We start from the raw sequence: 23821 nt of genomic DNA, 5'->3' as shown, positions 1-23821 counted from the left end.
GTGATCCAACAGCGGCCTCGGGTTTCCGTTCGCCGTGTTGCAGCTGCGGTCCAAATGACGCCAACGTCCACGTATCGTCTCATACGCCAGAGTTTACACCTCTATCCATACAAAATTCAAACGCGGCAACCCCTCAGCGCCGCTACCATTGCTGCACGAGAGACATTCGCTAACGATATAGTGCACAGGATTGATGACGGCGATATGCATGTGGGCAGCATTTGGTTTACTGACGAAGCTTATTTTTACCTGGACGGCTTCGTCAATAAACAGAACTGGCGCATATGGGGAACCGAAAAGCCCCATGTTGCAGTCCCATCGTCCCTGCATCCTCAAAAAATACTGGTCTGGGCCGCCATTTCTTCCAAAGGAATCATTGGCCCATTTTTCAGATCCGAAACGATTACTGCATCACGCTATCTGGACATTCTTCGTGAATTTGTGGCGGTACAAACTGCCTTAGACGACACTGCGAACACCTCGTGGTTTATGCAAGATGGTGCCCGGCCACATCGCACGGCCGACGTCTTTAATTTCCTGAATGAATATTTCGATGATCGTGTGATTGCTTTGGGCTATCCGAAACATACAGGAGGCGGCGTGGATTGGCCTCCCTATTCGCCAGACATGAACCCCTGTGACTTCTTTCTGTGGGGACACTTGAAAGACCAGGTGTACCGCCAGAATCCAGAAACAATTGAACAGATGAAGCAGTACATCTCATCTGCATGTGAAGCCATTCCGCCAGACACGTTGTCAAAGGTTTCGGGTAATTTCATTCAGAGACTACGCCATATTATTGCTACGCATGGTGGATATGTGGAAAATATCGTACTATAGAGTTTCCCAGACCGCAGCGCCATCTGTTGTTGAAAATTGTAACTACTGTAATTTCGAAAGTTTGTCTGCCTGAAAATGTACTGTTGTTCCAAGCATATTGCAACAAACGGTGTATTTCTATCGCTGCTCGTTTAGTTTTTATTACCGTTTCAAATATACCTGTCATTTTTGAAACACCCTGTATATACAGTGTACACCGGATAGCAGCAACTTAGCTCACAGTAACTGTCCAAAGCGACGACCGCCAGTCTCAATGCATGTATTGCAACGGCGCATTCAGTTCTGCCGCACTCTCTCGAAGATCCCGGCTGTCTGATGTACACTGGAGCAGACAGCCGGTGATTAACGGCGGACGCCCCTGACGAGCAAACGTACATAATGTACACACTCATCTCCGCTTAGTGCCGCATGTACACCCTGGTGTCAGTTGCCCTTTGCAACAGACAGCTAATTATGTTTCCATGGTGAGACGTGTTACTGTGTACAGAGCATGATAGTCAAAGAAGGAACATTACTCGTCGCGAGAGTTGGGAAACATGCACTTATGTACGGTGCGGCACGATGTAGTGCCCGTAAAGCAGCGCGAATGCAAAGAGAACGCTTTCTCAACAAGCGTCATCCGAAATGGAATAAGTTTCTATCCGTGGATACCAACTTACGAGAGTCGGCGGTCGTTCACACCACCGAGAGCCGACCAATGTTCTCTCCAAAGACATGTCCGAACACCAGACTTTGAGGAGATTGTTTTGCATCGTGTGGCCGACCACCCAGTAATAAGCACCCGTCAACTTGCCCGTGAAACGCACACCTCGAAGGATACAGTGCGGACACTACTCGTGGAACAGATATTACACCCCTATCGTATTGAACGTGCGCAAGCACTGGAGCCAAGAGATTTCTCAGTCGCAGTGCTGGGGAGCCGCAACAGCCGTGTCTGGAGTGAGGGCCATCCTAACGCCTCCCACGTCGGTAGACACCAAAAACGATTCTTTCACGACGTATTGGCGAGCATTGTCCAAGATCACCTACTAGGGTATTATTTACTGTCTTCCCGTTGGACTTGTTCACGTTACCTAGTGTTCCTGCGAGAGTACGCGAAGGAACTTGCCCCCCTTTTTGCAGCGGTGTACCGTAGATCTCTAGAAGAGCGTAACGTTCCAAAGGATTGGAAAAGGGCACAGGTCATCCCCGTCTTCAAGAAGGGACGTCGAACAGATGTGCAGAACAATAGACCTATATCTCTAACGTCGATCAGTTGTAGAATTTTGGAACAAGTATTCTGTTCGAGTATAATGACTTTTCTGGAGACTATAAATCTACTCTGTAGGAGTCAGCACGGATTTCGAAAAAGACGATAGTGTGAAACCCAGCTCGCGCTATTCGTCCACGAGACTCAGAGGGCCATAGACACGGGTTCACAGGTGGTTGCCGCGTTTCTTGACTTCCGCAAGGCGTTCGACAGAGTTCCCCACAATCGTTTAATGAACAAAGTAAGAGCATATGGACTATCAGACCAATTGTGTTATTGGATTGAAGAGTTCCTAGATAACAGAACGCAGCATTTCATTCTCAATGGAGAGAAGTCTTCCGAAGCAAGAGTGATTTCAGGTGTGCCGCAGGGGAGTGTCGTAGGACCGTTGATATTCACAATATACATAAATGACCTTGTGGGTGACATCGGAAGTTCACTGAGGCTTTTTGCGGATAATGCTGTGGTATATCGAGAGGTTGTAACAATGGAAAATTGTACTTAAATCCAGGAGGATCTGCAGTGAATTGACGAATGGTGCAGGGAATGGCAATTGAATCAATGTAGACAAGTGTAATGTGCTGCGAATACATAGAAAGAAAGATACTTTATCATTTAGCTACAATATAGCAGGTCAGCAACCGGAAGCAGTTAATTCCATAAATTATCTGGGAGCAAGCATTAGGAGTGATTTAAAATGGAATGACCATATAAAATTAATCGTCAGTAAAGCAGATGCCAGACTGAGATTCATTGGACGAATCCTAAGGAAATGCAATCCGAAAACAAAGGAAGTAGGTTATAGTACACTTGTTCGCCCACTGCTTGAATACTGCTCACCGATGTGCGATCCGTACCGGATAGAGTTGATACAAGAAATAGAGAAGATCCACCGGAGAGCAGCGCGCTTCGTTACAGGATCGTTCAGTAATTGCGAAAGCGTTACGGAGATGATAGATAAACTCCAGTGGAAGACTCTGCAAGAGAGACGCTCAGTAGCTCAGTACGGGCTTTTGTTGAAGCTTCGGGAATATACCTCTACCGAGGAGTCAAGCAGTATATTGCTCCCTCCTATGTATATCTCGCGAAGAGCCCATGAGGATAAAATCAGAGAGATTAGAGCCAACACAGAGGCATACCGACAATCTTTCTTTCCACGAACAGTACGAGACTGGAATAGAAGGGAGGACCGACAGAGGTACTCCGAGTACCCTCCGCCACACACCGTCAGGTGGCTTGCGGAGTATGGATGTAGATGTAGATGTGCTGCCACAGTTCTTGAAGACTGTAGTCCGTGTCGTGGGCGAAAGCCCACTTCGATGTGAATGTTCCCTCGCACCTGAACAACGCGTATTTTCTCCGTAGGACTGGAAAAGGAGATCCTGCCCTATGGCCAGCGCGATCGCAGGATCTCACATCCCCTAACTTTTGTCTCTGGGGTTATGTCAAGACGTAGGTGTATGAAACACCCGCAGAAACGGATGAAGACCTGCTTGCTAGGGTCCAAGCTGCCTGCCTCCTGGTTCAACAGACACCAGGGATCTTTGAGAGTGCCGCAGAACCTCATACGCCCTTGGTATGCAAACAGTGAGACTGGCGGTCGTCACTTTGAATTACTATGAGCTACCTTGTTGTTATGCTGTGTACGCTGTGTATGTCCATAATGCAATAAATATGAATTTCCGATCATTGGTTCCGTATCTCAATACAGTCGGTTGTTGATCCACTGTCTCATTTTGACCCAAAAGCTTTAAGACACCCTGTGTACGCTAAAACATATGCTACATGTCACACACTAAAACATTTACCGGTACCCCTGTTTGGCAACACTACTCGTTCACTTTCAGAAAACTCAAAACATCTGTTAAACGGTATTACTGTTGCCGCTACGTCTTCTAAGTAGACTCTCATACCTTCTTCAAGTCATTAGTCAGTTCGCCGTCCTCGTAGAAGCCTTCTGTGTCTTCTTTGCACCTATACGCTGTCCCCTCTACATTTAATAGTGGAATTCCTCCTGCATTCTTAATGTTGACGCCTTAGCTTCTGATTTCACTGATGTTTGTTTTCTGTTGTGTATGCTAATCTGATCTTCCGATGACCAATTGTTTTTTGATTTACTCTCGCCTTTAGTTCAGCCATTTCTCTTTAGCTCACATACGACTACAAATTTAAGCATATTCTCTCGCCCTCAGCCATGATACAATAGACCTGCCTGCGCTTTCGGGTTTTGTTAATCTTCACTGCGTTGTTTTGGTACCATGTTTGCAGCGGTTACATGTGGCAATTTCACGTACTTCTTTATAGAGTTCTCTTGCGGAGAACTAAAAACGAGATATTATTCATGTGTTGCAATACGTGGATGAAGAAAAAGTCCACATTGCGCGTAAATAACAACATAAATAGAGGCCTGGAATATTTTTTGTTAAAAGTGCTTTAATCCCGAAACAGGCAGGAAAATAGTTTATTGGCGTTATTGGTAATAGGGGGAAGGGATGGGGGTGAAAGTTGTAGAGCGAGACCGAGGGATTGTAACTTCCCCCTTCCTAATCGGCGTAATGGATTGCTATATAGGTGACCGTGATAGCATATGCCTAACGAAATTTTACAGTGAATAAAGCTATCGTTACCGAAGGAAAATAACACCGGTTAGTTGGGGGAAAGTGTACAACAGACTCTTCTGAAGGAAGGATCTGTTCTAAATTTAAGCTAAATTTAGATCATAATTTTTAAATGAGTAGAACATAGTGCAATCGCTCACGAACAGCACAGGGGGAAAAGGGTGTCATGTAATATTTACTACAGAGATCACTGATAACACAAAGAAAATACTGATTACCTAAAAAAAGAGATAATTAAACGGTCCTCAGCCCGTTAGGGCAATAAATCTCCAGAAACTTGACCAAGGTAATGGCAGAGAAATTAACGGAAATAATCACGGACGTGGCAACAGAAGGTTGTCACGCTTTTCCACAGCACAACAGTTCAAGAGAAAAAAATGAACCAGAAAGCACTGAGTTTGCAGTTAATTACTCTGAAATACTAAATTTTGAAGGTAGCGTTAAATGAAATTACTGGTTAAATAAATGACTGACTTAATGAAATTTGTTACGTAAAAAAATAACTTTCAGTAACCTCAGAGTAACGTAATGCAAAATTTAGAAAAAAAGCAAGCAATTTACTTTTGATTATTGAAAGACTGTACTGAATTTACTTTAAACAACTGATCAATTGGGTTTACTTTTAAAATAACAACAATGAAATACATACCAAGCCAGTAGAAGTCACTCGCTAAGCTAAATACAGAATAAATGAATTTGCGGACTCTCAATTTGTGCTGTATCTTTAGTTATTAGTTTTACCGGTGAAATTTTACTTTACCTTACGTAGCCTCTGTTACGCAATACAGGAATGAAGAGTTACCGTGGCAGAAAATTTGAACTGGACCTTGTCTTTAGCAAACACACTAACTGGCAGTAAATAGTTAATCACTTTTCATATTCTTACGACACTCGGTGATTGCGTGGAAAAGAAAGGGATCCTGCTTGGTAATAATGTCTGAGAACAGTGACAACACATGTGCCCTACAAGTTTTAAGTATTGGAAGTTATTATTCAAGTTATTCGTACTTTGTGAAAAAAAAATAACTGGGCAAAGCCTCTACATTAGTATATTTGTCAGTCAACAGTCTGGCGCTTTTGTAGCTGTGCAGACAACGAAGAATGTAGCCGACGACAATGCTGAGTTGCCTTTGTTGTTGCTGCTGCTGCTTGAGAACCCCGAGTCATCTCCAGAGGCAGGGATGATTAAGGGACAGGCAGCAGATAGAACTGCTGCTTCCTCCACCTGTCCACTCCTACCGTTCTCTCAATACTCACGGGTTAACAAATCAGGTACGTCTACACAGGCGCCAGCATAGCTGCACCCCGCGTCTGCGGAAGCCCCCAGCAAACACTTCCGCACTCTCTCATGACTCAAGCTGCTCTGCCTCCACTCTGTTCGCAACGCGACAGAGACTCTCCATACGCAAAGATAAACAACGGCACAGCTACTGCCATTTTGTCGTTGCAATACATTTCGATAAAGTTTCCTTGGCTATTACCCAGTAATTTACAGTATTATCATTATAATTACAAACAATTATATACAGCCAAAAATAAATACTCAAGTACATCGATTACGTATTAAATATAGTTTCTGAAATATAGTTTACAGCTTCAGAATCAAAAGTACAAGTTATCAACGGATATTAAACGGCGAAAAGTTTGGATTGGTTCAAATGGTTCAAATGGCTCTGAGCACTATGGGACTTAACTTCTGAGGTCATCAGTCCCCTAGAACTTAGAACTACTTAAATCTAACTAACCTAAGGACATCACACACATCCATGCGCGAGGCAGGATTCGAACCTGCGACCGTAGCGGTCGCGCGGTTCCAGACTGCAGCGCCTAGAACCGCTCGGCCACCCTAGCCGGCTAAAGTTTGGATTGTCCAGAAGGTATTTTATCTGCATTTTCGGTACTATACTGTGAAGGGTGAATACAGTAAGCAAGTGTAGAGGGATGTTGGTACCAGTAGTTATTATCAGATGAAGAGGCTTGCGTAAGACTGAACAACAGCACTTTTACGATTCGATAGTGTGTTAGTCATCCACAATATTATTGTACCTGATAGAGAGGCCGCTTCGGCCGATGTATCGCGAGTTTTTATCGCGGTCTTTCACAACGACATGCTGAACCACTTGTCAGCATACACTGAGATGACAAAAGTCATGGGTTACCTCCTGATATCGTGTCGGACCTCCTTTTGCACGGATTACTGCAACAACTCGACGTAGCATCGACTCTACAAGTCGTTGGAAGACACCTGCAGAAATGCTGAGACTTGTTACCTCTATAGCCCTCAATAACTGCGGAAGTGTTCCCGGTGAAGAAATTTATAAGTGATCTGGATGGCCAAACCATTCGCTGGAATTTTCCAGAGGTTCTACAAATCAATCGCGAGCAGTTGTAACCCGGTGACAATTCCCTCGTTGTCTGGCAACATGAAGTCCTTGCATGGCTGTAAATAGTCTCAAAGTAGTAGGAGATAACTTTGTCCAGTCAGTGATCGGTTCAGCTGGACCAAAGGACCCACTCCAATCCACGTAAACAAAGCCCACACCATTATGGAGCCACCACCAGCGGGCACAGTGCCTTGTTGACAACCCGAGTTGCCGGCCACTGTGGCCAAGCAGTTCTAGGTGCTTCAGTCCGGAATCCTGAGCCGGCCGCGGTGGTCTAGCGGCTCTAGGCGCTCAGTCCGGAACCGCGCGACTGCTACGGTCGCAGGTTCGAATCCTGCCTCGGGCATGGATGTGTGTGATGTCCTTAGGTTAGTTAGGTTTAAGTAGTTCTAAGTTCTAGGGGACTAATGACCACAGATGTTAAGTCCCATAGTGCTCAGAGCCATTTGAACCGGAATCCTACCTCGGGCATGGCTCTGTCTGATGTCCTTAGGTTAGTTAGGTTTAAGTAGTTCTAAGGTCTAGGGGACTGATGACCTCAGATGTTACGTCCCATAGGGCTCAGAGCCATTTTGACAACCCGAGTCCTTGGCGACATGGGGTCTGCGCTACACAGGAACCCTGCCATCCGCTCTTACCAACTGAAATCGGAACTCATCTGACCTGGCCACGGGTTTCCAGTCGTATAGGGCCCAAGCTATACAACCACTAGCCCAGGCGATGTCGCGCTGTTACCAAAGGCAGTCGAGTCGCTCGTCTGCTGCCACAGCCCATCAACGCCGAATTTCGCACGCTGTCCTAACGGATATGTTCGTCGTACGCCCCACATTGATTTCTTCGGTTATTTCAAGCAGAGTTGCTTGTCTATTAGCACTAAGAATTCGACAGAAATGCCGCTGCTCTGTGTCGTTAGGTCAAAACTGTAGGCCATTGCGTTTTTCGTAGTGAGAGGTAATTCCTGAAATGTCGCATTCTGGGCACTCTCTTGACACTGTCAACCTCGCGGTACTGAATTCCCTAACGATTCCCGAAATGGAAAGTCCCATGCATCCAACTACAAGTACCATTCCGTGTTCAAAGTTTGTCAGTTCCAGTCGTGTGGTCATAATGGACTCGGGAACCTTTCCACATGAATCACCCGAGTACAAATGACAACTTTTTTTTCTCCTTTATTGAATTTCGATTCCCTGCTAAGGGGAAGGGCTGGAAGCAGCTTAGTACGCTGCTCTGCAGCCTACAGGCTTTTTAAAACGTAAGAAGAAGATAAGAAACATAAAAGGAGGCGATAAAACGGTGACTTTAATTGCAAAACGGCGGAGAATTGTGGAAAGTTAAAACATAAAACAAAGGTTTGGCAATGCTAATAAAATACACAGGAAGCAGACAGGTAAAATAGTAGACAGACAATTAAAAAAAACATGGCGCATAGTGTATCTATAGATATAGCTTGTTCCTATATGAAAATCACAAGTGTCACTAATGTATCCAATGTATAAAGCTTTCTTTTTAGATACTTGAAAATGGCCTGAGGCCGAAATTGTACAAACGTACTTGACGTAAAGAGATTGACAGCTGAAGGCATCATGAAATTTTTCAAAAATGTTATTCAGAGATGTGAAGCTTGCACAGGACAGTAGTGTGTGTGTGTGTGTGTGTGTGTTTGTGTGTGTGTGTGTGTGTGTGTGTGTGAGTGAGAGAGAGAGTGAGAGAGAGAGAGAGAGAGAGAGAGAGAGGAGCGTGGACTCCCGAGCACGACAATAACAACGCTTGAACGATTAGACAGTTACGTATAAGCATTTTCAACTTTAATCAGAACGAAGAAGTTATGATACTTTTGCGACGGCGCGATTGTGCCGAGGTGACGTACGGAACTGGCTGATGGTGTGAGAGGAGGCGGAGTGGGGGTGGTGAGGGGTTGGGGGTGGGGGGTGGAATATTAAGGCGCCGCGTGGCCCCGCGCGGAGAGTTTGCGCCGCTCATCAGCGCCGTCCGCGGCAAGTGGCGGCTAATTAAAAAATACGCGCCGCCGCCGAATCCGCCGCAGCTGCCGAGTTTCTCGCGAAATTTTCACATTAAACTCCTTACAAGCTTTCCCCCAGCGCCGCCAACTTTTCCTAAGTCCGCCGAGCGGCTCTTTCGCAGCCAGTGCGACTGTCATAGTTTTTAATTTTATAACGAGTAGTTTAAGAACTGCGCTTTCTTGGTTCTTGCGATTAGTGCGCCTGACACCCCACACTCGAGGCTAGCAAAGAGAATGTCGTTAGCCTGTTACGCCCCTGGTGCCGTGTCGTGAGCATCTCGCAGTTACTTGCTGTACTTACGTGCAGTCGTTTCTCAGATAACGAGCCGATTTTGTGGGAATCAAATATTCATTTTCGAACAACAGAAGAGGGCGCTAAGAACAATAAATAAAAAAGCATAGGGTACACTGTAGAGACGTGTTTAACGAATTAGGAATTCTAACTGCACCGCCTGAGTTTACCTACCAGCCCGTTGTGCATATTAAGATAAAATTATGGCAATTATTAAAAACATAACTCTATCTATAGCGGCGAAAGAGGGACCACACATTTCCCAAAAACAAATAAACCTAAACCTCGAAACGGTATTTCTTGGAAGTCAATAAATTAGCTAAGGAGATGACAGCAATCATTTTATTTTAAAAGAACCTTAGAACCTATCTCTTCATTAATGTCATGCTCTAAGAGTTCCCGAACAAAAAGCAGGATTGTTGTGTAAGACCCATTACGTAACAAAGTTATTCAACATCGCCAGGCAATAAACTGAGTATAGCAACAATGTCAAACAGCCGGTGCAGACAAATGAAAATAATAACTAGACCAGCGATGGACGTAAATATTTTAGGAAGAGAATGAAAGAGATGAAATGCTAACCGGACACATAATGAAAGAAGTCAGGACAAGAATCGTACGAAATTGCAAGAAATGGGGCGGAAAAAGCCGAGACGAAGGGTTAACGACAGCAGATAAAACCGGAAGAACTTTTCAAGAAACGGTGAAACGACTTAACCGACCGGATAACGGAGAGCTTTATTATGATGGCGCAGAATATAGATAATCGTTAGTTATACCTTAAATTAATTCTTTGGACAAGCGGAATTCTTAGTTCTAAACTAGAAGCAGACGATCAGCTGATGCTTTGCGACTGTCGTGACAGATGCCTACGAAATTCTGAGAGAAGTTCAAATGGTTCAAATGGCTCTGAGCACTATGGGACTTAACATCTTAGGTCATCAGTCCCCTAGAACTTAGAACTACTTAAACCTAACTAACCTAAGGACATCACACAACACCCAGCCATCACGAGGCAGAGAAAATCCCTGACCCCGCCGGGAATCGAACCCGGGAACCCGGGCGTGGGAAGCGAGAACGCTACCGCACGACCACGAGATGCGGGCTCTGAGAGAAGTGATCGGTGTTAATGAGAACAACAATTAAGGGTGAGAGTGCTCCAATTTGTTATTGACAACTCAATAAAACGTAAAACAGCTCTCGTATCACATGAACAAAATGCAGAGCCAATTATCAAATAAAATTAATTCCAAAATTACTTTATGTACGGTACTGTTGTAGGCGAAGCAATACGATTGCAAAAGAAATTAAAACTTGTATGCATAATTTCTTTTCAATGCAGTAGGTTCTCATTAAGAATGGGAGCAACAGTAAAGGAGAGATGAAGGAAAACAGGTTCATAACTGGGGCAGAAATGTAAGTTTAAAGGGGGCACTCTGCTGAAGTATCATAGACTGGAGAAAACTTCTCAGATATTACAAAATAAAACACTTCTTAGGAAAATAAAAATAAGTAGTAAGAAGTGGTATGAACATCAGCAAAGGGTACCACGAAAAATGTTTCAAGTTTAAGTGTGCCCCAAATGAAAAAGATATACTGGAAGAAACAGTAGCATGATCATTGAGGGACATACTCGGTCAGATAGAGGCTCTGCCACATATAAACTACATAATTGCAAATAAGAAGACTTGGTCTTTAGTACAAGACGCGAGGATATTCAGCGGTCTAAATGTCTCTTCACATAATTTCTTGCTAGTCTCAAAAAATAAAACTACTTAAAAGCTGGAAGATATCTTCCAAACAGAAATAAAATAACGGTGATGCAACATTTAAGGTACGTTTACTTCAAGAAGACAGTATCCAGTTTCTATGTCAGAAAAGAATGATACATAAGTTTTAATATAAAAGCGGATAACCTCAACCACGAATGGAATAATATATAAGAAGGACTAGTTCAAGGCCGGCCGGAGTGGCCGAGCGGTTCTAGGCGCTACAGTCTGGAACCGCGGGACCGCTACGGTCGCAGGTTCGAATCCTGCCTCGGGCATGGATGTGTGTGATGACCTTAGGTTAGTTAGGTTTAAGTAGTTCTAAGTTCTAGTGGACTGATGACCTCAGAAGTTAAGTCCCATAGAGCTCAGAGCCATTTGAACCATTTTTGACTAGTTAAAGCAGCAGCAACAGACTCAGTTGGTACAAGAAAGAAAAGTCTTTTAACAGGGGGCTGCGATACTGGGATGAGGAATTACGTAGTCTAATTGAAGATAAGAAACATGCCTACTTAAAAATACTGTATTCCCCAGACGATCAAGATCTGAGACTAGATTACAAAGGAAACCAGCACTAGTCAAAAAGAAAGTCAGACAAGTTAAAAATCTTAGTTGAGAAAAATATAATACAGGTATTGAACATGATTTAAGAGGAAAATAAGACAAAGCATACAAAATAATGAAACATCAGCAAGTAAACAAAATATCTTAATCTATTTGGTTACAATACTATAGAACACTCGGGACATCTGTACGAGATACAAAGGTTGTTCTGTCTGAACCAGATAGAAATGTAGACTTAATAACATTGAAGGAGCAACAGGATGACATAGCGTCTAGCAAAAACAGGAAGACTCCACGGTGTGACCAAATCAACGGGGAGATGATAAAACATGCCACAAATACTGCAAAAATAAGAAGACTCTTTTTATGGATATGTGCCGACAAAGTGGATATATACCTAAAGAGTTGAACATGACCTATATATGCCCATTTTATAAGAAAGGAAACAGATATGAATTTCAAAATTACATATGTATTAGTCTTCTGAATTCATGTTATAAATTGTATACCAGAATTTTATAAAAAAAGATTGTCGTCACTCGCTGAAACTGAACTATCTGATGCCCAACATGGTTTTCGAAAAGGCAGATCATGCTCGGACTGTATATTCACCATGACACAACTGATATAAAAACATCGCGAATCCAATTTACCGACTTTTCTTGCCTTCATTGACTACGAAAAGGCGTTTGATAAAGTAAACCGAAACAAATTTTGAGGAATATTAAGGAAAGAGAAATTCCATTTCAACTTGTACGAGTTGTCTGGGTTTATATATGAATAAGAAAATACAAGTAAAAAGAGCAGTCTGCAGACATAATACGGCTGAAATAAACCAAGGAGCTACGCAAGAATATCCCTTCTCATCAATTCTTCTCAATTTGCATTTCGACAATATAACCAGAACTTGGATACAGACAATAAACCATTTTAAAGTTAACGTTGTGAATGTTAGTACACTACTTTTTGCTGACGACCAAGTAATTGCCAGTTAGAATGAAAGTGACTTAAAAGAAGCTGTCTTTAATTTAAGTAAAATAGCCGCAGAGTGCAATCCGAGCGTCACCTTCAAAAAGACAAAAGCAGTGGCATTTTAAGACAGCCGCCCAGGCAAGTTAAGAATGAAACTGACAAGCAGATGATAGAGCAACTTAAAACATTTTAATATTTAGGGTGTTGTACTGCATACAGGACAGACAATGAAATGCAAAATGAGCTAGACCTTTGTAACTATTTCTGCGGAACATTACCTAGAACATCTGGAAAGAAATTCCACAAAGATTACTAATGTTGTATAAGGTTATCGCTATATCAGAACTGCTCTATGGATGCGAAAACTCGACTGTTAAGAAGAGAGACGAATTTCCTTAGGTACGTGGTTAGATACACTTGATGGGTGAAAAGAGCTGATTGAATATGCAAAATAGCTTAGAGCTTAGAGGGTATTGCAGTTTGTGAACAACGTAAAAGTTCGATTAAATTAAAACAAAAAATAACAAAAATTCTATGCAGGCTATGGGATCTACCCGAGCGAGGGAACTAAGTGTCTCCATCAGTAAATGTGTTTCGATGTCTCAATTTTTGTAGCATGTGGGTAGTGTTGTTCGTTCTCTCATAGTAAGGTGATGGTTCATGACCGAAACCAGTAGTAAAATTAATGCCATACAGCCCGGTGTAATGCAATTTTGAAAACAGTAAAATTTCACCATTCGATGTGCTTCCCGATGTCGCAGCCTTAATGGCCAGCTGTGCACAATACGAGTATTTCGAAGGAAGGCGATGTTGCTCGAACGGAAACGAGGAAATTTAGAAAAGCGTTGTTCGATGTAGACTGTGCACAAGAATTCCATGGTATATCTTGCATAAAGATGATGAGCATAAGGAACTCTCTTCATTTGAAAAGGTCTCGGATTGCCCAAAGGTACCGACCGACCACCGTGTCATCCTCATACGATAGGCGTCATTGGATGCGCATACGGATGGGCATGTAGTTAGCACACCGCTCTCGCGGCTATTGTCTGTTTTCGTATCCGGAGCCGCTACCTCTCGGCCTCACGAGGGTTGAGTGCACCCCGCTTGCTAACAGCGCTAGGCAGACCCAGACCAACACCGACCCAAAGGAAGGCCTCGGCGCGTGTTCGTGACGTCACGTCAGCTAGGCACGGCGAACGCCAGGTCTCTTGCAGGCATACTCATAATCGTGGTGTCTCCCTCTCTGACACAGGAAAATGTGAAACTATTGGCGGTAGTTGACCAACACACATTGTTCTGAGAGACTTCTGCAATCAATTAATTGTGCAATTCATTACACTTCTTAACAAATAGTGTACTCCTGAACTTAAATTTCCACCTGTTTTAAGGACTGACATACAAAAACAACTTCATGGTCCAGCAGCAACAGAATTCGTGCTTCTTTACCTTATTTGTAAATCTGAGGAAGATACCTTTGTACTGGGTTGCTTTTACAAGAAACTGTGAACATATCGGTGCTCTTCTTTAGGTATCTTGCTTGACTATGGGGTGAGGAGCACTGAATGTTAATGAAATATCTTGCGATTGTACACGTTGGGGGAGGGGGTGGGGGACAGAAGAAGACGCAAAAGAGAGATACTTCTTTTATCATATAAAATTTTTTATCTTATATAGTTTCTCCTTTCAGTTGCAAGAGGGGAACATTTATCTTTTCTAATGTGCATGTTTAAAAAAGTTTAAGCTCAGCAGTATTTTCGATGTATGAAGCTATTTAGTTTCCTGTTTAGAATTCCTTTCGTTGAAAACGACTGTAATCTAATGACTGGCAACAGTTGGACATTTACAAATGTAAATTAGTTCACATATTCAGCGACGATGCCAAACGAAAATAAATAAATAAATAAAAGAAACGAGTTAATTGTAAGTGAGTTGGGGTAAGTTTCGATAGCAAAATGGATCAAGTAAATATAGTCACTTGAATGTAAAATTTCCGAAGCTTGCAATGGGGCAAAGCGTCTCCTCATATTGATCTACGTTTGTTTCGACAGGATTCACTAATACAGAACTATGATCTTCATTTGTAGCTTTACGATAGTAAGAAAATCTTTCATCTAAATAAAACTGCAGAATCCGAAACAATACCAAACATTTTGTCCAAAAATAAGAGATTAATAGTGATAAGCACACTCAGGCATTTCTGCCTGCAACAGACATGGCGTTCGCCATGCCTAGCTGACGTGACGTCACGAAGAAGCGCCGAGGCCTTCCTTTGAGTCGGTGTTGCCCAGACGGTCACCCGTCGAAGTGCTAGCCAACCTCTAAAGCGCTTAATTTCGCTGATATGGTGGGAACCGGTGTCACCACTGCGGCAGGGCCGTTTGCGAGCATAAGAAAAGGCGGACAGATAGTTATGATGTTTATTATAATTTTTATTATTGGTTTGAGGAGACTAAACATCTATGGTCATAAGTCTCTTATTCACCCCCACGATAGAATCTGTGCATCCCATCTATCTGGATTGGGACTAAATTCCACATGAAGGAGTGCGTTGCGTTTACCTCAGGCTGGACGGGAATACCAGCCCGATATTTACCTAATGTGGTGTTGGAAACCGCCTAAGAACCTCATTCACGACAAATACGATGTGGTGCGGGTCCAGCTGGCGGTTTCAAGCAAACTGCACCGGCAGAGATGACATCGAAAAGTCCATCGAGCGTGACTCTGACTTACCCCGTCAATGCGGGCGCCGCTCTGTGGTACGCACCATAATCCCCCCCATTCCCGTGAGCTCGCCGTCGCCGCCTTTGTAGGCTGTTAATAAGAGCCTGGGAACCTGGGCGGTATCAGCGGCCTCGTCGCTGCGGAATGAGTTTTCCTGTCCGCAGCCCGCTCCGTCCCTTTTGCAAACAGAAGCTTTGCTTGCGGGCCTCCTTAGGCCCGTTGCTGTTTGGTTTAAGGCTTTGAAAATGAGATGGGAACGGACTCGCAGTTTGCTTGCGCGAGACGCCGTTCTCCATCCCTGCGATTCCTCTGAGCTGTTTGACTTCATTCTGCTCTGAAATTATTCTGCTGGAAGCCTATCACAATATTTAATCCATTAAGGTTTAGGAAAAAAATATACTATCCTTCGAATTGATGGATATGAACATGTTTTCCGCAGCGTAAAATTCCACTTTTCCTTTATAATCGTACGGACGTACTGGGAAACTGAATCACCGAAACGTATCGGATAGTAGAGAAACACTGTTCAAGAATAAATACTTCCGGTCTGCTTGATTGTGTTAAGATACGGTAACTCTAAATCACTGAATTCAATGAAAATGTATGAAAGTAACGCAAAAGCTTCACTGCCTTTTTATAAAGTTTGACGAAATCATTTCACGTGAATGCTGATATACTTCCCCATTTCTTGAACGTTATTAAGCATTGGGGGTATATATTTTTATACTGAATATTTTACATTATATTAATGATAATTTCTATATTCACACACTGTAGTTCAACGTTTTGGTTTTTTCCTTAGACTATTAACGATGTTATTTAACAGAAAGAGATAATAGGAAGGAAACTAAGATGATGACATTGTTGCAGAGAACAAGAAGACAATCATAATTTAGGACAGGTCACAAATGAACAAGTAAAAAATGTCAGATACTTAAACACCTTAATAAGGAACGATATGACTTGCACTCAGGAATTTAAAACCAGAATTGCAAGTCCTAAGCAAGCATTCAAGAGCAAAGAGAAATTAATAAGTGGAAACCTGAACAGACAAGCGAGTGTGGCTGTCTTTGGTGCAGAATCGTGGGCATTAATGAAAGAAAATGAAAAAAAAAGAGATTGACCCTATTTGAGATGTGGATACGTATGAGAATGAAGACTTGGACAGAAAGAGTTAAGAATGAAGACGTATTAAGGAGGATCGGTGAAGGAAAATAGGTACTATAGTAGATTTTAAAGAGACATTAAGAAGACAATGATTACTGCAAGATGCCTTAGATGGAATGGTGAAAAGAAAAAGAAAAATGAGGAAAAGATACCAGTCAACAGAAATAGTAAAAATGCAAAACTTTTAATTAACATAAAAAAGAATAGCAGAAAACACAAAGATAGAGATCCAGGTCGGTAGTGGAAGTGACAACTGCGTGCACAGGGTGCAGAATGACTGAGTGACATTTATTAATTAAAACTAAAATAACTTCTAAAAATGAAAATTTGAACAATCTTACGCCGCAGAGTGGCATTACCATAAAAAACAAATTATGGGAAAAACAGATCGAGGCTCAAATTCATTGGTGTCACCTTAAGGAAATGTATATCATCCACGAAACAATTGGCTTAAAATTTGCTCGGATTTTTCAGCATTGTTCACGAGTCTGGGACCCTTACCAGGATTCGTGGAAAAACTAAAGAAAATCCAACAAAGAGCATCACTTTTCGTCATGGAATCATTTGAGGTGCTGAGAGTACAAGTGCTTGCTGAAGCAAACTGAGTAAATAACTGCCAAAGTTAAAAGACTAGATCGTTTGTGTTAGTGTGGAAAGATCAGATTTTTTATCTAATGGCCAGTTACTCCGTGAATTGCTGCAGGTATGGTTGGAGACTGTAATGCTCCGGCATTTTTTTTTTTTTTTGCAGTGTATTAAAATTGGTTATACTGCATGAACCTTGAAACTTTTTAGATTGAAACAGATACAAGTGCTGAAACATATTCTTTTCTCTGCTTTATTCTGAAGATTTTTTTGATGCAACGGACATGGTACTCATACTACAATACATTTTAATTATTAAACCGGAATACATACGTAATTAGTATAAAATTAATGTAACAAGCTCAAAAACAATAAGTAAATAGCAAATAAAATAAAAATACCAGAACTAAAATATATGGTGTGGTTCCAATACATACTGTACCAGAGAATATTCATTGTCATTTTCTATAATCCCCTCACAGTCAGTACCATAATATACTCGTAGAATGAGAAACATGTCCTTCAGTTGTATCTCTTGGACAATGTCCTTCCTTGGGTAATACACATGCTTTGCTATCGTGTTGTGTATGTCAACTTTTCTTGTCCCCTGCTTTAAATAGTCCTCTTCTTTCTCCACTCCCTCCTCTTACAGCCATGGTAATTGCTGTCTGGGAATGTCATATGTGTTGTTATAGATCTCGTGGTAAATTGGAGGGATGCAGTTCCTTATTTTCGGAAGTTTTCTCAGCTTCTCATATTTTAGGTCATGCTCATCTTGATACAGAAGAGATATTGATGGGCGACCCATGTTGTCGCTCCTACTTGAACTGAAAGTTAGAGGAGTTTCTTTGCTAATTCCGATTCTGCTAATAAACCTCCATCGTATTTTGTTTCCTTTCGTATCTTAAGCAGCTTTTTCCTTTGCTATGGCATCCATATCTTTAATTAAATTAAAGTTTTCTCTTTTCATTTCCACTACAGAAAACTTAAGGTTCACCTTCTTGACTGTTTCTACCCTGTCCTGGGGAGAAAATACACAATGTGATCAAAAGTATCCGGACACCCCCAAAAACATACGTTTTTCATACTAAGTGCATTGTGCTGCCACCTACTGCCAGGTACTCCATATCAGTGACCTCAGTAGACATTATAAATCGTGAGAGGGCAGAATGGGGCGCTCCGCGGAACTTACGGACTTCGAACGTGGTCAGCTGATTGTCACTTGTGTCATACGTATGTACGCGAAATTTCCACGCTCCGTAACATCCCTAGCTCCGGTGTTTCCGATGTGATAGTGAAGTGGAAACGTGAAGGGGCACGTAAAGCACAACAGGCACAGGCACAAGCACAACAGGCGGACCTCGTCTGTTGACCGACAGAGACCGCCAACAGTTGAAGAGGACCGTAATGTGGAATAGGCAAACATCTATCCAGCCCATCACACAGGAATTCCAAACTGCATCAGGATCCACTGCAAGTACTGTGACGCGGCTGCTCATAAGTGACACATCATGCCGGCAATTGCCAAACGACGCCTGGCTTGGCGTATAAAGCGTAAACATTGGACGACTGAACAATGGAAAAACGTTGTGTGGAGTGACGAATCACGGTCGACAATGTGGCGATCCATTGGCAGGGTGTGGGTATGGTGAATGCCCGGTGAACGTCATCTGCCACCGTGTGTAGAGCCAACAGTAATATTCGGAGGCGGTGGTGTTATGACGGGGTCGTATTTTTCATGGAGGGGGCTTGCACCCCTTGTTGTCTTGCGTGGCACTACCACAGCCCAGGCTTACATTAATGTTTTAAGTACCTTCTTGTTTCCCACTGTTGAAGAGCAATTTGGGGATGGCGACTGCATCTTTCAACACGATCGAGCACCTTTCCATAATGCACGGCCTGTGGCGGAGTGGTTACACGACAATAACATCGCTGTAATGGACTGGCCTGCACATAGTCCTGACCTGAATCCTATAGAACACCTTTTGGATGTTTTGGAATGCCGACTTCGTGCCAGGCCTCACCGACCGACGTCGATACCTCTCCTCAGTCAGTACTCCTTGAAGAATGGGCTGCCACTCCCCAAGAAACCTTCCAGCACCTGATTGAACGTATGCCTGCGAGAGTGGAAGCTGTCATCGAGGCTAAGGGTGGGCCAACACCATATTGAATTCCAGTATTACCGTTGGAGGGCGCCACGAACTTCTAAGTCATTTTCAACCAGGTGTCCGGATACTTTTGTTCACATAGCTTACATATGTCAAGTGTGTTTTTGCATTATCACATTCCTGCTCAAGGAATTTATGATGTATTGTGTCAATACGCTGATTCTGCCTCAAAATGTACATCCATTATTTCAGAACAGGGCCTATTTAAACACGCATTAAGTATCACTATAAGTAATCTTAAAAGCATACACCTTACTTTCGAAAAATGCGTATCTGAAGCTTCATTAAAGATAGCAGCAATTCTTCCTTCATCCAGCATTTTACCTGTATTAGTTGTATTTTAAATATAGCCTAGGCATTCTTTAACAGCCTACACTTCATCATCACAGAATGCATAGCTACGCAGGAAGTCGGTCGCATTTCTTTCAAAAATGGTTCAAATGGCTCTGAGCACTATGGGACTTAACATCTGAGGTCATCAGTCCCCTAGAACTTGGAACTACGTAAACCTAACTAACCTAAGCACATCACACACATCCATACCCGAGGCAGGATTCAAACCTGCGACCGTAGCAGTCACGCGGTTCCGGACTGACGCGCCTAGAACCGCACGGCCACCGTGGCCGCCCGCACTTCTTTTACTGTGGACAGTGACGCACACTTTAGCTTAACAAACGTGCGCTTAGATTATTTTCTTGTGAACTATCATTTGTACCGCTGGTATTCTCAGCCCCTCATTTAGCAGGCGCGAGAGAGTTAAGGAGGTGCTTAAATAACTACGTCAGACGCTAACCGATAAGGTGTCTCGGAATTCCAATGGCGTACGTTTCAAGAACAGACAGGTAACATTATTTCCTCCTACACACGTCTCTAGAAACGACAACGACGAAAAAATCAGTGAAATTAGGTGTCTTACGTATGTTTACCGCCAATCGCCCTTCCTATACACCATTCGCGACTGGAACGGGAAAGGGACGAAGAAGCTGGTGGTGCTAGACGTACCCTCCACCACACACCGGAAGGTCGCCTGTGAATTATGCACCTCCATAACAGTACACTCCATTACATTTCTCACGCGACAGTCTTGACCGTACCTAGAAAAGTTATTCAAGTTGTGTAGGCGTGGCTCTCAGCCATTCCGCCGAGTAAATAACATTCTTAAAGAAAAGGGACAAAAGAACCTTTCCATACTTTGTAAAATAATAGCATTCCTATCCATAAGAGGCAATCTACTGTTCCAAAAAGAACCCGGAAATTTATTATTTTATAAGAAAAAGTTTCACTGATTTCTCAGAATTTTTTGCAATAAATAATATTTTTCGCTCGTTTAATGTTTTTCTTACACTAATTAGCAATACTCCAGTACCCAAGTATTCCCCTAGTTATGTAAGAATGTGGAATACTTTCGTGTCTTTTCCCTACAGCGGACGACTCCAGAAGATATTTGTTGCTGAATGTTTTTCAAGCAGTTCTTGTGGGTACATTTGGAGCGTCTGTCTGACTTCTGTAGTAGTGTGAGATGGAAATTGTTTCTTGCAGGAGCCAAAGGGTACTTGTTGGATCAATCCATTGCGCACCTTGAGAAAATAAAGCCCACACACTCACAAACTGTCATACTAAGTACTCGAAATGTTGACCTTGAACACTGCTACACACTATAAAGTAATTCTAGAGAAACGATACTGCACCTGGAATTTTTATTTGGAGGTAACGGCAGTACAGTTCCACATTGTAAGGTATTTCATGCCTTCAGGAGCCGTCGGTGTTTCCTTATAGTCTGATTGTTTTAATTTTCGCCACAGATAAAAAATATAGAACTGTTAAGTCTGGTGAGTGTGCAGACCATTTTGCGTTTCCTGAAATGCCGTTTCAGTGTTCTCCATATGTTCCATTGAGAAGATCTGTCTTGATATGTGTGAAATGGGAAGGACATGCACCTTGTTCCTACCATCCTAGTTGCCTTATGTCCAATAGGAGGTATTTCAATAACTGCGGCAGCAGCATATGTTAGGAACTCGAGATACTTGCGTGTATTTAGATTCCCATCAATAAAACAAGGACCAGTGATGCGCGTCTTCAAAAATACGCACTAAACGTTGATAGACCAAGAACGTTGTCCTTATCCACTTCTTTGGGTCAGCGTGGATTTTCAACAGACGATTAGTGCATATTGCGAAGGGTGACTTACCCAAGGTTTGTAAACTATGTTTCTTCCTTAAGCAAAATTTTCCGTAGGTGTGCCGCATCACTTTTCACTTTTCGTAGATACGATTCGGAGAACTGTAACCATTTTTGAAGGTCATTGCCATGAAGCTGTAGATGCAGCGAAATGAGAAGCGGATGAAACACGATGGAATGTAGTCTTCGCTAAACAGTCGTTTCGTTGATGCCTCTGGTACTTCCGAGATGCCTCTAAGAGACATTTTCATTGTATGTTACTGTTGTTAAAATGATAGTTTCATTTCTTCTATCAGTTGCTCTTCTTTTTCCTTGGCGTGTTTCATTCTCCACAGTCCAGTTTCCAGAATTTTTTTAATAACCTTTGCGAAGACAGATCGAGAGTAAATGGCGCGATATGGATTCTTTCTTCAGCACACAACCGCGCCGCTGCTCTAACAGTTTGGCGACATTTGCCATAAACTATATTAACTTTTTCGACTATCGTATATAATGTGAATGTCTCAGTAGGTTTACGAGTAAATTACCTGACTGCTGCAACAGCAGAACACAAACTGAAGGTCTTCAATCATACAGGAAACAACAAGAACCATGAAACTTCCTGGCAGATTAAAACTGTGTGCCAGACCGAGACTCGAACTCGGGACCTTTGCCGCATCACTTTGCACTTTTCGTAGATACGATTCGGAGAACTGTAACCAATTTTGAAGGTCATTGCCATGAAGCTGTAGATGCAGCGAAATGTGAAGCGGATGAAACACGATGGAATGGAGTCTTCGCTAAACAGTCGTGCTTGGGTAGCTCAGTTGGTAGAGCACTTACCCGCGAAAGGCAAAGGTCCCGAGTTCGAGTCTCGGTCCGGCACAAAAATGGCTCTGAGCACTATGGGACGCAACTGCTGTGGTCATCAGTCCCCTAGAACTTAGAACTACTTAAGCCTAACTAACCTAAGGACATCACACACATCCATGCCCGAGGCAGGATTCGAACCTGCGACCGTAGCAGCAGCGCGGCTCCGGACTGGAGCGCCTAGAACCGGGTCCGGCACACAGTTTTAATCTGCCAGGATGTTTCATATCAGCGCACACTCCACTGCAGAGTGAAAATCTCATCCTGGGAACAAGAACCATACCTGAGTTCCGTGTTCGCCTACATTTGGTATAATAGGGCAGACATTTGTGGAACCATTTCTCGTGACGGCGGAACAGTGATTTGTTGCGCTGTTATCTTGATACTATATATCTGGAGCTATACATTTTACGTCGTTCAGGTTCTCTTAGAAGTATTCTTTCAAGTGCCTAAGAAAAATGCACATACTTCCATTATAAAGAAACGAAGTCGGTGACATAATTCGATGACTATAAACGATAAAAATTACTTTCGAACGTCAGAAAATTTGCCATATTCTCCGCTATAGTTTGGTGAAAACCCCACCTCGATATATTTATTCATTCTTAATATGTTTGTGGATGTCCTGTATTAGCTCCCTCTCACTATATATACCTAGTTACCCCATGCTGTGGTTACGTAGTGTTTTATGTTTTCATTACCGTTGTTTTCCTTTCACAGTTAGTCGTCTTCAGCCATATAGAATTTAATGTAGAAAAATTAGTTATACCGAAACTTTAGGACTGGGGATGTTATGGTTAGACCTGACACACACGCACACACACACACATACACACACACACACACACACACACACACACACACACACGCACGCACACACACAAACAAAGTGGAGTAGACACACCTCGCAAAGATTCTTAACTCCCTCCCAGAACACATTCAACTGTTCAACTGAACGTCATCCTGTTTCCGCAGTTTTGTAAACATGGCCGTCAAAGAAAAAAAAAAGCAGTTTTTCACAATGAAGGTAATGTGGACACCAGGAAATGCAGATGAAACATATTGCATACACAGACAGAAAAAACACTCAATAATGTCTTACAGAATGTTTTTTTGGGGGTAACTCATCACTTAGAAAGAAAATATTAATTGTAAAAACGCGAGCAGTGCTAATGTGCGGCGTTCACCCACAGATATCATGCACTATACGGGCCTCATAAGGAGCTAGGCATCGTAACTGCACCGTCACAATGCATTTATTCGCTAATGAAATGCGTTGAAAATAATCCATTATAATTTGAGAAGAACAACGTAGTCCTCACGTAAAACGCTAGGTGGAAAAACGACCTTTATTATCCATTGGTGTCAGTGGCTCAGAGAGGAGTTCAATATGCAGTAACAAAAATTCATTAAGTGCCTGACAGGTATCAAAGCAAGTTTTGAAT

The 23821-nt window shown here is 42.6% G+C and overlaps 1 protein-coding gene across 1 annotated transcript in view; it reads left to right on the top strand.

The window, feature by feature from the left end:
• LOC126092719 (uncharacterized) overlaps positions 1 to 23821 on the top strand; it is an 806259-nt gene that overhangs the window by 609313 nt on the left and 173125 nt on the right. The window lies entirely within an intron of this gene.

The sequence above is a fragment of the Schistocerca cancellata genome, chromosome 7, assembly GCF_023864275.1.
Source record: "Schistocerca cancellata isolate TAMUIC-IGC-003103 chromosome 7, iqSchCanc2.1, whole genome shotgun sequence".
In the NCBI taxonomy this organism is placed as follows: Eukaryota; Metazoa; Arthropoda; class Insecta; order Orthoptera; family Acrididae; genus Schistocerca; species Schistocerca cancellata.
The sequence above is the reverse complement of the archived record's forward strand: the minus strand, read 5'-3'. Positions and strand labels throughout refer to the sequence as shown.